The sequence below is a fragment of the Rattus norvegicus genome, chromosome 10 (genome assembly GCF_021556685.1).
Source record: "Rattus norvegicus strain SHRSP/BbbUtx chromosome 10, alternate assembly SHRSP_T2T, whole genome shotgun sequence".
Taxonomy (NCBI): domain Eukaryota; kingdom Metazoa; phylum Chordata; class Mammalia; order Rodentia; family Muridae; genus Rattus; species Rattus norvegicus.
The window spans coordinates 42,988,513-43,003,361 of record NC_141543.1 but is presented as its reverse complement, the minus strand read 5'-3'; the positions used below and the strand labels follow the sequence as shown (position 1 = coordinate 43,003,361).

General features: G+C 45.8%; 1 protein-coding gene and 1 long non-coding RNA gene across 3 annotated transcripts in view; one reads left to right on the top strand and one right to left on the bottom strand.

Annotated features, from left to right (window-relative positions):
• Positions 1-14,849, bottom strand: part of Fstl4 (follistatin-like 4) — a 433,607-nt gene that overhangs the window by 278,453 nt on the left and 140,305 nt on the right.
• On the top strand, positions 5,657-14,352 carry LOC134480790 (uncharacterized). Its single transcript, XR_015631214.1, has 2 exons — positions 5,657-6,225; positions 13,985-14,352. It is a non-coding gene; the product is annotated as an uncharacterized LOC134480790 (long non-coding RNA).

The window sequence follows — 14,849 nt, the reverse complement described above, 5'->3', positions numbered from 1 at the left end:
AGGAAAACATTAGCTCCAACCGCCTGTGCTGGCACACACCTGCAATCCCGTCCTGGGAGCTCTGACAGGAGGACCAGGAGTCACAAGTTCAAGGTTAGCCTGGTGAGCCCATCTCAACCCCAGATCCCCAAAATACAATAAAGACAGAATAAGGAAGGAAAGTATCATTCTAGAACGTCAAGGATATGAACGGTAAGTGTGTGTTTGGAAACCACAAACATGAATCATTTAAGTGTGTGTGTGTGTGTGTGTGTGTGTGTGTGTGTGTGTGTGTGTGTGGGTGTGTGTACCAGCCACAGCATGGGAGTGGAGGTCAGGAGATAACTTTCAAGAACTGTTATCTTCTTCTTCCATTCAGGCCCCAGAGATCAAACTCAGGAGCGTCAGCTCTTCGGTGACAAGTCTCTACCTGCTGAGCCTTCCCCTCACCTCAGTCCAAGCATAAATTCTTTCTTTTTCTCTAGTCAGCACGTGATGTTAGATGTTGTTATGACATTTCCTCATTTCCCCTTTCACGTCTCTTGTGACATTTGCATATGTCCCCATCCCTCCTCATCACCTAACACCATCCTCTCCGGGGCTCCTGTCTCTACCTGGACTGTCTTACCTGCATACATACATGCATGCATGTATGCACGGTGGTCTGGGATCTGCACATGAGGGTGAGCCTGTGCTCCATTTCGTTTTGAGTTTGGGTGACCTCACTTAGCTTTGTGCTTTCCAAGCATGGGTTTCTGGCCCACAGTGTTCAGTACTCAGACTGAGCAACAAAGCCAAAGGAAATTTCCAGAATACGGAATAAAATATATTGGGAGGCAGAAACTTTGGGAGAAAAAGTATGTGAGAAGAAATACTGCTCCAGGGTGTTTTTTAAAATGAAATTAAAATTTCCAGAGAGAAAGTCAATATGAGAAAATCACACACACACACACACACACACACACACACACACACACACACACCCTCCTTTCCTATGAGGATGGGTAAGAACAGCTAGGCTGAGGAAAACACACAGAATGACCACTAAAGCCTTAAAGCCAGACACGTCCTTGCAGAACTTCACCACACCAAGGGTATTAATTAGTTCATTCGCTGTGGACTTTTTGCACTAATTTTAATTTATAAAATTTTTCATTTAATATCACTTTTTTGATTATCGAGTTTCTGTGTTAGAGGCAAGTGCTCCAGCTGGGCACAGCATGGGGTGAGGGGGTGAATCACTCATGAACCTTAAAGAAGACAGGAGAGTGGGGAGGTGGCTGCAGTCCTTGGAAGAAGAGACCTCCTGAATGGAATCAATGCATTAATTCAAAATGCCCCAGAGACATGCCCCGCCCCTTCCACCACTCGAAGACACAGATGGCAGGTGCCACCTCTACCAGACAAGCAATCTGCCAGCACCTCGTTTCTCAGCCTCCAGTGGAAGTAAACGTCTTTCTTTGTAATTGATTTAGATGGTGAGTGCACATGCCTGAGAGTGTACACACATGTGTGCACATGTGTGGGTCAGAGGACAACCTGAAGCCAGTTCTCTTCTACTGTGTGGGCTCCACAAGGTGAACTCAGGCCGTCAGGCTTGGTGGTAGTCACTTTTAGCCAAGGAAGTTCCAGCCCAAGAAGAAACGTCTATTGTTCACGATAATCCTGTTACAGACAGTGCAGAGTCATCAAGACACGGTAACTCTAATAAGAAACAAATGAGAAACAAGAGGCAGTGCAGAGCACATACACATATGTGATACACGCTCACTCCCCTCCTTGTGACCATGTGGGTCTGTGCATGTGTGAGTGAGGGCACATGCATGGGGAGGCCTCTGGACACCAGAGGTTGACATTGGGCGTCTTCTTTGATGGCTACTCACGTGAATTTTGAGACAGAGTCTCTCGCCGAACCTGGAACTCACTAATTGTCTAGGCTGGCTGGCCAGTACACACCTCTTTTGCTCCCAACCCCAGTACTGAACTTACAGACACATGCCCTGTGTGCTCCTCTTCTGTGGGTGCTGGGCATTAGGACTCAGGTCATGCTCACACAGTAAGCCCTGTACTTGGTAGACCATCCTTTGGCCCCAGCATGGAGCTTTCCATCGGTGACGTGCTTGCCTAAAGATGACAGTATTGGAGTGTCATTTTCTCTTCCTAGAGATTTACCGCCCCATCGGTTTTTACATGAGGCCATGTGACCTATGCAGAGAAGTACGGATGGGAATGGGATGTGGATTCACTTCTGAGTGGGGTCAGTTAAAGGCCAGGGACCTTTCCCACATCATCTTCTGCCTTCACCCAGTGACTTTGCAAACTACACAAGGGAAGAAGTCTGGTTCTGTAATTATTGTGTGCATCAAAAATGCCTCTATTCTGACACCTCAGGGGATGACAGGCTGTAACATGAGTATGCAGGGTGTACCCTGGGCAGGCAGGAGGTCAATGACTGTGACAGTGTTATCTTGACTAGGAAGAACACTGGGGTTCTTTGTCCAGTCAATAAAGTGTGAAGACGGAACAAAAAATTTTAGACATTTGAGTGACAGACACTTGAGGCCCTAAGCATGGCGGGTTTTGTTCTTGTTGTTGTTTTGGTTGTTGTTATTCTATTTTCTATTTTGCTTTTTCTTAATAGTAGGGGTGAGCTCCAGAAAATTGAAAAGTATAAACAACAAACAAAAAAACAAACCACAAGCTATTTTGGGAAAGAGGGAACAGATTTTAAAACTTCTAGACTGGAACAAACAGAAAGATGTTCCAGAAGAGAGGCTGCTGGGAAAACCAGGCAGGTGCTGATTAAAGAGATAGCCTGAGGTGTCCTGGGACAGTGCACTATGGATGCCCAGGGAAGGAAAGAGAATATCAAAATTTGACTAGACTGCCCAGAGGTCAAAATTATAACATGGAAAGTCCAACGATTTGCACTGAGTTCCAGGTCTTGGTTGTCCTTGAATTTGCTTTAAGTTTTACTTATTTCTACGTTTTGCTGGCACACACATCTGTGCACCACATTTGCCCCAGAAGAGGGCATTGGATCCTCTGGAATTACTTTTACAGAAGGTTGTGAGCCGCCATGTGGCTGCTAAGAACGAAACCAAGGACCTCTACAAGAGTAGCAACTTCTCTTATTACTAAGCCATCGTTTTAGGCCCCATCCCCAGCCAATAGACCAATATTGGGGGGGGGGATGTGAGCATGCTGGCCAGGGAGTGGTCATTGCATTTGGATCAGCTAATACAGAAGAATACCAGGAAGCTGGAATAGGGATGGGATTTTCTCATGGTCCCTCAGGCCACGGCATTGGCCCTGTGCCTAGACCCTTGCCATCTTGCCTGCTGCACTGTGCCCCTTATGTGGATCCACGCTGATGAGCTATGGAGGGAAGCTCAGTATGACGGCACATGCCTTTAACCCCAGCACTCAGGAGACAGAGGTGCGTAGCTCTCTCAGAGTTTGAAACCAGCCTTGTCTAGACAGTGCAGTCTAGGCCAGCCATTTCCATAGCAAGACCCTGTCTCAACACCCTTCCTATTCAAAAGAAAATTATCAAGAACCGTGGCCCGGGAGCTCCTGCCCGTGATCTCTCTTTCTCAGCAAACACCGTGTGACTTCTGCAGAGTGCACCACCCTGGTCAGGTTCTGACAGGCCTCCCTGTCCCTGTTGCTTTAGACACTTCTCCTCCCCGTGGGGGTGGCTGTCGATTTTCTCTCAAGAGAAGATAACCTTGCCTGTCCAACATGCTCTCATCTAGGGCTCTGATCCCAGTTTTCAGAGACTATCGGAGAAACTCTGATTTGAAAAGAGAGAAAAAAAATCGATGGTGTGCTCTGTAGAGGTGACACGTCAAAGCCTGTCAGAAGCTTGGCAGCCTTCCAGGCAGGCAGTTGCGTGCTGCCCCATCTGCAAGGCTTTAGCAGGGCAGAGCAAGGCTTGAGCCTTTGGCTAGAGATGGATGCTGTGGCTCTCTGGCTCTCTGTTGCATGCAGCATGTCCCTTCTATGGCCCCTGGAGTACAGACTCAGCTCTGGTCAGGTGTACTTAGTAGGAAAAGGCCACCTTGGCAGCCTTGATGTGGCTGCCGAGTGGTTATGGAGTCAAAAGTTAAGTGGAGTCAGACCTCAGCTACCGGAGCAATGCTCTTCCCTAGACATGTTTAAACGAAATGTCTTTTATGTTACTACTCTAAGGAGAGGGTAGAGAAATCTGGACACTGAGGTAGCATGCCCGTCCCCCACCCCATTTTAAAAAAAAGCGGACAGGAGGTCTTGCTTCAACCTCTGCTGTCGTCTCTTCCTGTCCTAGAATCAGGGAAACACAAAGAGCTGGTCCTCATCTTCAGGGAAATGGGGAATATGGCGCCCGCTTTGGCATCTTCCACATAGGTAGCTCTCCTGGTAATGTTGTCCTGGTCACTAGGGTCTCAGGCGGGCTGACGATCCTTCCACTGTCCAGATTTCGGCTCCTGAACCATTTTCTTGCTCTGTGTTCAGCAACTCAGCTCACAGTACCCAAGGGGATGGACGAGAGGAGGTTTGCTCATATTCTCCCTGAGGGCTCAGTAGAGCACACGGCTCTCTGTAGGCAGGTTCAGACTTCGGGGAAGGGCTGCCGTGTCTTTGGTTCATACAGAGGAGTGTCCCAGCTCTACCCATGCAGTGGGAAAGTGCAGAGACCAGCAGAAAATGTCAGGCTTTGCTCATCTATGTCAATAATTCTATTCTGCACTGTCATCAAAGGCGGTCTGGGCACTGGGATGGGCAGAGGCCCATGGCTTCCCTGACTTATAGGCAGGCAGTGCAACATCAGGCAGCTATTTGCAATGGAGGCCCTTCATTTTCTGCTCCCTGGCCCTGGCATTAATAAGGCGAGCACATTTAATTGCCAAGAATGCTTGATGCAATGAGCAAAAGCTGTGAATGCCAGGGTCAGTGAAAAGAGGCAGCATAGCCGTGATTACTGCTAAATTATCTTCCTCCTTTCTTAGCAGTTTCCTTTAACGGCGGTAAACATCAGCAGTTTCCCTGTAGCTTTGGCTAATCCTCTAAGTGCACTAGTCCTGTAATTTGTGTGAAAGTTTGCACGTGTGTAGGTGCACGCGGGCACATGTGTACATGGGTATGGATGCATACGTGTTGACATGTGCGTGAAGTTGGTGTCAGGGATACTGTTTTCCCACTTTGCACTCTACTGAGGCAAGGTGTGTCAAAAACAACAAAACAAAACAAAAACTCCCAACAATAACAACAAAGATCAAAGACAAAAAAAACCCAGAGTTCACATATGTGGCTAGTCTGCCTAACAGCTTGTCCCCGAGATCCCCTGCCTCTGCCTCCTGAATGCTGGGACTACAGGAGGCTGTCATACCTGCCTAGATTTTACATGAGTTCTGGGCACCCAAACTTTGATCCTCCTACTTGTGTGGCAAAAGCCTCATCCATGGAACCCATTTCCCCAGCCCAAGTTCTATCATTCTAGCTCTTGGAATTCCCTTACTCTCAGCATTGTCAGCATCAATAGGAAGATTTCCCAGCATTCCTCGAGCTGCTGATGTCATCTTGTGGCCTTAGCATCCTCCTCATGTTAGGGTCCCACCACCTGTCCTCAGTGGTAAGAAAAATGAAAGAGAATGTGTTCATGTCTCAAGGGTTCACAGACTCACATCCAGCCCTGGTTGGCTCCAAGATCCAGTGAATTGGACATTTATGTCCGCGAGGATCTGAGAGCCACACAACACATTTCTCAAGCTCAGACTGAGTCTAAGCTCTAGGCTGGGTCCCTGAGAAGTTTATCCAGCACAACAACATCTGCATTGGTTTTTCCAGTCGTCTGCCAACAGGTGGGCAAGAAGGGGACATAACAAGATGTCATTCATAATTTAGAATTCATCACTGAAAAGGGCTCTGCAGTAACAGTCCAACCTCAATTACTTCCAAGATGCCTTTCCAGCGCTGCTCCCCGATGCCGTGTCACCCCGAGGTTGCAGGATTCTTTAGGATTCTTTTCCCCACCTCCTTCACTCTGCCTTCTCATTGCCCCGCCTGTCACAAAGCCATTTTATCTCTGGAGGAGTTTTATGCCTGGGATATATGACCAGAATACATGAAGGTCTTTTAAATTTATTTTCAATAGCCCCACCACTCTTCTCCATGAAATATTTAGCATTTAACTCGTTATTTCGGCTGCTGGCGAAGTCTCGGGTGCAAGGTGGCTTTGTAGAGATGGCAGAATGTCACACCAAGGTAATTGTTTCTCTTTATTTCCTCTAGATAAAGAATAAGTAATAGGCGAGTCTGAATTATCGGGCGCTGCTTCCATCACGGGCTCCAGTGATAACATAACCAGCAGATTGAATTTGGAGTGGTCCCGCATAATCAGCCTCCCCTTGCTTCAGAGAATTTGCTTGGGAATGAGTCTGTGTTGGCGCACGAGCCACCCTGCCAGCGTGTGTGCACACAGCCCCTGCTTTCTAGTAACTCCGAACAGCAGAGCGGAGGCTGCAGCGGGGTGGAGGGCAGCCTGTGGAGGACCGTCTGCGGAGGCACCGGGGTGGTGCAGTGGGTGTGCACATGACTGTGGCGAAAGCAAATACAAGAGGAAGTGGAGGGGGAGATAGAGGAGGGGGGGGAGGAGAAAGGACAGAGGGAAAGACAAAGACGGGACCTAAGGCCAGCCAGAGGGTGTGAGGAGACTACTGAGGAAAGAGCAGAGATGGCAAAAAAAAAAAAAAAAAAAAAAAAAAGGAAGTGATCCCAAACCTCTGGAAGCATCTAGCATGGTCCTGATTCCATTAAGCTGAATTGCAAAAATACCACAGTAGAATCAACAGCCAGCTACTAATACATCTTGGGCACTTGCCTTCTCTCACGTATGCCGTACAGCCCTCTGATTTTTGTTTATTTGTTTATTTGTTTTGAGATAGGCTCTCACTATCTTGCTGGAATGATTTCAAATTCTGGAACTCTCAAATGAGCATCCAGCCGGGTCTCCAGAAAGCTGGTCTAGAAGTGCGCCACGATGCTGTGCTTCAGGGTTTGAAGCCCTGACTGAGCTCTGTCTGGCGTGTGGCAGCTCCCTCCAGATTGAATGGAGGGCAGGAGGTGTGTCCTAAAGTTCTGGAAGCTAAGGAAACTCATGAGCCCCAGAAAATACAAGAAACTAACAAGATTCACAAGTCACTCTCCTAAAGTCATCCAAGTGGTCAATAATTTCTGGGGAGAAAGTGGGTGGAGCATGGGAGCTATGCACAGAGTTTCATGGACACAGCTTTCCTGAGTCCCTACCCAACGGTGAGGTGGGCCATTCAGAGATACAGAGGAGTAACCCCGCCAACTCTCCCTCATCAATCTGGGGTGGGGTGAAATCACTTCTTTATCCTGCTGCCAGAGCCCTACCTGGGCTTAACAGATGTTTGTTTATGTTTCCCTAGCAACTGCAGCACCTGAACACTGCTCCTGCCAAGCCCTTGGTTTTAGCTGGACCTCATTGTCACCTTAGACCAATGCTTCTATGTCTCAGAAAAATTTAAGACAGAGCAAAGTTTGTTTTTTCCTTTTCTAAGCATTTCAAGAAGACAAGACATAAATATTCATGACTGACATGGGGAAGCTGGCTAGGGAGAGGTTGCAGAGGAACAAATTATCCTGTGAAAGTTTTATAGCATGGCCACTTATTTCCTTAGTAAAGCATCACACAGAAAAGAGCATCAGATGTCAGATGGGCCATCCTCACCCATGTGTGAGCCATCTCTGAGCGGACAGTGTTTTCCCTCCTATGACAATGCCCTTCGTGACCTTTTGAGTTACTCTAGTCCACCACATTTCCTCTATTTAGAAGCCAGAGGTTGTCTTTCCTATGGACAGTGGACCTCGTTGGCCCAGGTCAGTAGACCATCTGGTGAGTAAGTTGTAGATTACTACGTGGATTTAACTCAAAACTGAAAGGTTGAGGCTCAAGTTGTCTCTTGTGCCTCACAATATGGACCTGGGAAATGAATGGACAGGGCCAAGGACCAAGCTAAGCTGGGGCCAGGGATGCCCAGTCCCTAGGACTGAGGTCAGAGAATTTTACTCCATCTTTAGATCAGGCAGATCTGTATAAACTAACCTATCCTTCTGAAGGCTGCCCCATGAAGATGGCTTCTCCAGGAGTGTCTTAATGCATGGGGGCTGGGCCTGGCACACAAAACCGTGCTTCCATTTCACTCTCAGAAAGCTTGGTCTTTTCCACCATTGCATTCTTCTCAAGGAACTAGGAGCTCTATACTACGTGTTTGCCTGCTATTCTTGACTACCTGTTAAAAATGACACAGGAGCAACTTTTGGGTATATGCCCAGGAGTGGTATACCTGGGTCCTCAGGTAGTACTATGTCCAATTTTCTGAGGAACCACACTAAACTGATTTCCAGAATGGTTGTACCAGCTTACAATCCCACCAACAATGGAGGAGTGTTCCTCTTTCTCCACATCCTCACCAGCATCTGCTGTCACCTGAGTTTTTGTTCTTAGCCATTCTCACTGGTGTGAGGTGAAATCTCAGCGTTGTTTTGATTTGCATTTCCCTGATGACTAAGGATATTGAATATTTCTTCAGGTGCTTCTCAGCCATTCAATATTCCTCAGTTGAGAATTCTTTGTTTAGCTCTGTAGTCCATTTTTAAATAGGGTTATTTGATTCTCTGGAGTCTAATTTCTTGAGTTCTTTGTATATGTTGGATATTAGCCCTCTATCAGATGTCGAATTGGTAAAAATCTTTTCCCAATCTGTTGGTTGCTGTTTTGTCCTAATGACAGTGTTCTTTGCCTTACAGAAGCTTTGCAATTTTATGAGGTCCCATTTGCCAATTCTTGATCTTAGAGCATAAGCATTGGTGTTCTATTCAGGAACAATTTTCCTGTGCCCATGTGTCCAAAGCTCTTTCCCACTTTCTCTTCTATTAGTTTCAGTGTATCTGGTTTTATGTGGAGGTTCTTGATCCACTTGGACTTGAGCTTTGTATAGGGTGATAAGAATGGATTGATTTGCATTCTTCTATATGCTGACTGCTAGTTGAACCAGCACCATTTGTTGAAAATGTTATCCTTTCCCCACTGGATAGTTTTAGCTCTTTTGTCAAAGATCAAGTGACCATAGGTGTGTGGGTTCATTTTGGGTCTTCAATTCTATTCCAGTGATCTACCTGCCTGTCTCTGTACCAATACCATGCAGTTTTTACCATGATTGCTCTGTAATACAGCTTGAGGTCAGAGATGGTGATTCCCCCAGAAGTTCTTTTATTGTTGAGAATAGTTTTTGCTATCCTGGGGTGTTTTTTTTTTGTTATTCCAAATGAATTTGCAAATTGCTCCTTTTAATTCTATGAAGGACTGAGTTGGAATTTCGATGGGGATTGCATTGAATATGTAGACTGCTTTCAGCAAGATAGCCATTTTCACTATATTAATCTTGTCAATCCATGAGCATGGGAGATCTTTCCATCTTCTGAGATCTTCTTTGATTTCTTTCTTCAGAGACTTGAAGTTCTTGTCATACAGATCTTTCACTTAGAGCCACACCAAGATATTTTATAGTATTTATGACTATTGCAAAGGGTGTCTTTTCCCTAATTTCTTTCTCAGCCTGTTTATCCTTTGAGTAGAGGAAGACTACTGATTTGTTTGAGTTAATTTTATATCCAGCCACTTTGCTAAAGTTGTTTATCAGGTTTAGGAGTTCTCTGGTAGAATTTTGGGGGTCACTTAAAAATACTATCACATCATCTGCAAATAGTGATATTTCGACTTCTTTTCCAATTTGTATCCCTTTGACCTTCTTTTGTTGTCTAATTGCTCTGGCTAGGACTTCAAGTACTATATTGAATAAGTAGGGAGAGAGTGGGCAGCTATACCACTCCTGGGCATACACCCAAAAGATGCCCCAACATATAACAAGGACACATGCTCCACTATGTTCATAGCAGCCTTATTTATAATAGCCAGAAGCTGGAAACAACCCAGATGTCTTTTAAGAGAGAAATGGATACAGATAATGTGGTACATTTACACAATGGAGTGCTACTCAGCTATTAAAAACAATGACTTCATGAAATTCGCAGGCAAACGAATTGAACTAGAAAATATCATACTGAGTGAGGTCACCCAGTCACAAAGGAACACACATGGTATGCACTCATTGATAAGTGGATATTAGCCCCAAAGCTTGGAATATCTGAGATACAATTCACAGACCTCATGAAGTTCAAGAGGAAGGAAGGCCAAAGTGTGGATGGTTCTTAGAAAGGGGAACAAAATACTCACAGGAGGATATATGGAGACAAAATATGGAGCAGAGACTGAAGGAAAGGCTATCTAGAGACTGCCCCACCTGGGCATCCATCCCATGTACAGACACCAAACCCAGACACTATTGTGGATGCCAGGAAGTGCATGCTGACAGGAGCCTGGTATAGCTGTCTCCTGAGAGGCTCTGCCAGAACCTGACAAATACAGAGGTGGATGCTTGCGGCCAACCATTGCCCTGAGCAACCCCATAGGAAGAACAATAATATCAACCAACCAGACCCCCCCCCAGAGCTCCCAGGGACTAAACCACCAACCAAAGAGTACACATGGAGCAACCTATGGCTCCAGCCACATATGTAGCAGAGGATGGCCTTGTTGGACATCAATGGGAGGTGAGGCCCTTGGTCCTGTGAAGGCTCAATGCCCCAGTGTAGAGGAAAGCCAAGGCAGGGAGGTAGGAGTGGGTGGGTGGGTGGGGGAGCATCCTCATAGAAGCAGGGGGAGAGGGGATGGGATAGGGGCTTTCTGGAGGGGAACCAAGCCAGGAAAGGGGATAACATTTGAAAAGTAAACAAAGTATCCAATAAAAAATTACAAAAGAAGGAAAGAAAGGAGAAGGAAGGGGAAGAAGAAAAGAATTGAAAGAAAAGGAAAAGAGGAGAAAGGGAGAGGGGGAGGTTTTTAAACATATTATTCCATATCTGTTGATAGTTTCTGGTTTTGTCAGATAACCTTTGAAAATATGGCTCTAATTTCTAAGGGGAGGGGGTTAAATTTCTTAGAAACGACCCATAAACCAATCTATGCCATTTTCTTACTTTCTTTCTCTTCTCTTGCTATTATTTTTTGGTGTACACATATGTGCGTGCGTGCGTGCATGCGTGCGTGTGTGTGCGTGCGTGTGCGTGCGCGTGCGCGTGCCCAAGGCTGACATCAGATTCTCCTCTATCCTTCCTTCACCTTATTCAGTGAGGCAGGGTCTCTCGATCAAACCTACACCTCACCAGTGTGGCTAGTCTTGCTAGCAGTTTGCTCTGGGGATCCTGTCTCCTCCTCCTGAGGCTTGAATTATAAGGTACAGACATTTACTTGAGTCCTGGGGATCTAAAATCAGTCCTCTTACTTGTGCAGCAAGCATTTCAGCCAACAATCTATCTCTTTGGCCCCATTCTAACAAGTTCTGTTTTTGCTAGTTCTGACCTATAGTCTGCCATTATGCAAGGCAGGCACTCTACACTCCTTATCCAGCCTTTAACAGTTTCCTGCATCTCATTACATCCTAAAAGGACCTATGGGGAGAGGTTGCTTTTTTTTTTTTTTTTTTTTTTGGTTCTTTTTTTTCGGAGCTGGGGACAGAACCCAGGGCCTTGTACTTCCTAGGCAAGCGCTCTACCACTGAGCTAAAGCCCCAACCCCGTTTTTTTTTTTTTGTTCTGTTTTGTTTTATTTTTTTTGTTTTGTTTTGTTTTTTAATCACACTCAAAGAGGAGGGAAACTGAGGCTGGAGAGATGGCTTGTTCGAGACCATCAAGGCTGGGACTGAAACTACACTGAGTGACCTCCCAACATCTTCTCTCGGTAGCGCTCCAGCCCGTGCCCCCTCAGGAAACACTGGGGGATAATGCTACCCCTGAACATTCTGCTGCCGCCCCTTCTTCCGGGAGCCAAGTGGCTGAGATTTTAATTGTCTGACAGTAACTTTCCCAAAGCCTCTTCTTCAAATGTTATCTTCAAAATTCTATCTAAAATTCTTTCTCTTTTCCCCTCACCACGAGAGACGCCAGTTTCCCAGAACTTCAGATAGAATTTTGCCTGGATAATTGATAACTATTTGTGGGTCCTAATGGAGACTTCGAATTGGGGGGTATGTCATATCACTTGATACTACGATTACTGTAAACTTTTCATTGCCTGGTCTTTGTGACTTTCACAGCGATGGCTTTGGAGGCGGATGCCAGCCATTGACACCAGCAGGACAGTTTTCTCTTTTACACTTTCTCCCTTGTACATGTTGCTGTGAGTGAATTTCATTAGGAAGCAAATTGCGCTCTTCTGTGGAAGGTCCCCATTGAACCCCAAACCACTCAGAACGCTTCTCAAGATTCTACTAACAGAAAACGTGGGGAAGAGCCGCATAGCCAACCCCAGTTTCTCACCCCCTCTTGATAAAATTTATGCTGTGTACAGAGCATACTGTGGCCTCGTTTGGACTTAGCCTCACTCAGCTGCCTTCGTCCTCACGATTTATGGCATGATGGTCCACGGAAAGGCCTAAAAATGCAACTTCCACAGCTCATCTGAAATTCTAACTGTATCTGTGAGCTGGTTGTCTATCTCTGGTCTCCTTCCGTAACCCACTCGGGTTCGAGCCTCTGGGAGGAGCATCTGTCACTGTGATAACAGGCCGGGATAAATAATGCATTTTTAGGAGCAGGTCTCATTTTGCTGCTGTTGTTAGAATGCAGGCCCGATATTATGGGCTTGCAAATTTAATCTTAATTTCTTCTGTGGTTTTTCTCTTTAACATTCCCCATCCATCCCCAGAGTCAGGAAAACATGCAGTTTATCGTCTGCCTGATGCACAGTAGCTGAACCCCCCTACTCGCAGGCTGCCTCATCCATTCCTTTCCATCAGATCAGGACAAGGCTTTAATTTTTCATGAAAGGCAGTGCTGCAGCCTTCTACATGGCCAGATAACTGGGGTAATTTGCTCTCACACACTGATTCCATTCAGCTCCAGGCTCCTGGGGCCTCTGCACTGACCTGGATTGGCACAGTGGGAAGGAGGCTTCCTTGCCAGGCAGGGGTGGGGATAGGAGGGCCATGGAGGTTGGGAGAGTCTTGCATTCACCCCTACAGAGTACAGGCTGAAGCTACCTCATCCATAAGACATTTTGTAGTTGCGACTACATCCCTGAACAATACAGGGGAAAAAGATTCGCAAACACTGAGTCTCGAGTCTGAACGTTTTTCACATAAAAACATATTTTTTCCTTTTTTTTTTTTTCAAACAGGATTTTAACCTGGTAGCACAGGCTGGCTTTGAACTTAAAACAACCCTCCTGTCTCAGCTTTCTGAATGTTAGCATGGCAGGACGTTGTCCCTACACCTGGATAATTCCTTTAAACACTTGATGCTGGGTGAAAATTTTGAGAAAGGTTTAGGTGAAATGAAAATGCTAAAAAAAACAAACAAAAAAAAAAACAAAACCAACCAAACAAACAAAAACCAAACCAAAAATTTCTGCCTTTTTTGTTACATTTCACATAGGATCTTTATTATTATTACTATTATGATTATGATTATTGAAAGATCATATATAGCACATGTACAGAGGTCAAAGGACATGTCTGTGGCATCTATATGCATTCTCTGTGGAGGTAACTCGGGCCATCGGTCTTGAGTAGTAAGCACCTTTGTCCCCTGAGCCATCTTGCTGGCCCCTCATATGATTTTATTTATGCACCTTTATTACCAATCACCATCCAGCATTTCTCATTTTGCTGTTCACTCCCCTCCTAGAGAACGAAGAGTCCACAGTGGATGCTCTGAGTGTACCTTGCTCACAGCATGGCACTGGGCACATAAGGGATTCTAAATAAATGTATGGGTGAATCAAACAGAAGCCATTAGCCTGGGGCTAGCCCAGCTCTGCTTATGATGTCTCCAACAAGGGCATATGACTTCTTTAAGATTCAGTTTCTTTTTCCTTCCAAAGGAGGGGACACGACAGCCCATTGAATGGAAGCAAACCAGGTGACAGAGCCATTAAGAAGCGGCGGATACAACGGAACATGTTCTCCCAGCACAGAAGAGCAGAGGACTGACACAGAGAACGGTGCTCATGGAGAAGCAGACACAAGGAGCCCCTGCTGCCTGACACACATACGAAATGCCTGGAAGAGGCAAACCATGGAGACAGAAGGTGGCTGAGCCCTTGCCTCAGGCTGGGAGTTGCGGTGTGGGAGCAGAGGGGCAGGAAGTTTCTTCGGGGGTAATAGAAATATTCTAAGATTTGCCTGTAGCAGTGACTGAATAGTTCTGTAAGTATACTAAAATAAAAAAAAAAGTCATCGATTGGCTCAAATAAACAAATTTCATCTTACATTATATCCTAGAATGGTATCTCCATACAGCTATCAAACTACATTTCCCCAAAGCTATTAAACATGAGACTCAAGGGGTTGCAGAGACAGCTCAGCTGGTAAAGTCCTCACAACCATGAAGGCCTGAGCTTGATCCCCAGAAGGCTGGGGTGGGGGCGGTGGCATGACCCTGAGATCATGATCTGGAGACAGGAGGATCCCTGGAGCTCACTGGCCGGCCACTCTATCTTAATTGGTGAACTCCAGGCAAATGAGAGACCCTGCTTTAAAAAAATATTTTTTAAAGTTGTTGAGAAAGATTCCTAAGGATGACACCTGAGGTTGTCCTCTGGCCTCTACATGTACACACACATGCACTCACACACACACAATTTATTCAAGGAATATAAACATACATAAATAAAACACATTCTGTAGGTGCCATGAGTTCTTTCTATGTGCTCCTGTGGAAATGCATAGTTATGTGGTTCACATACC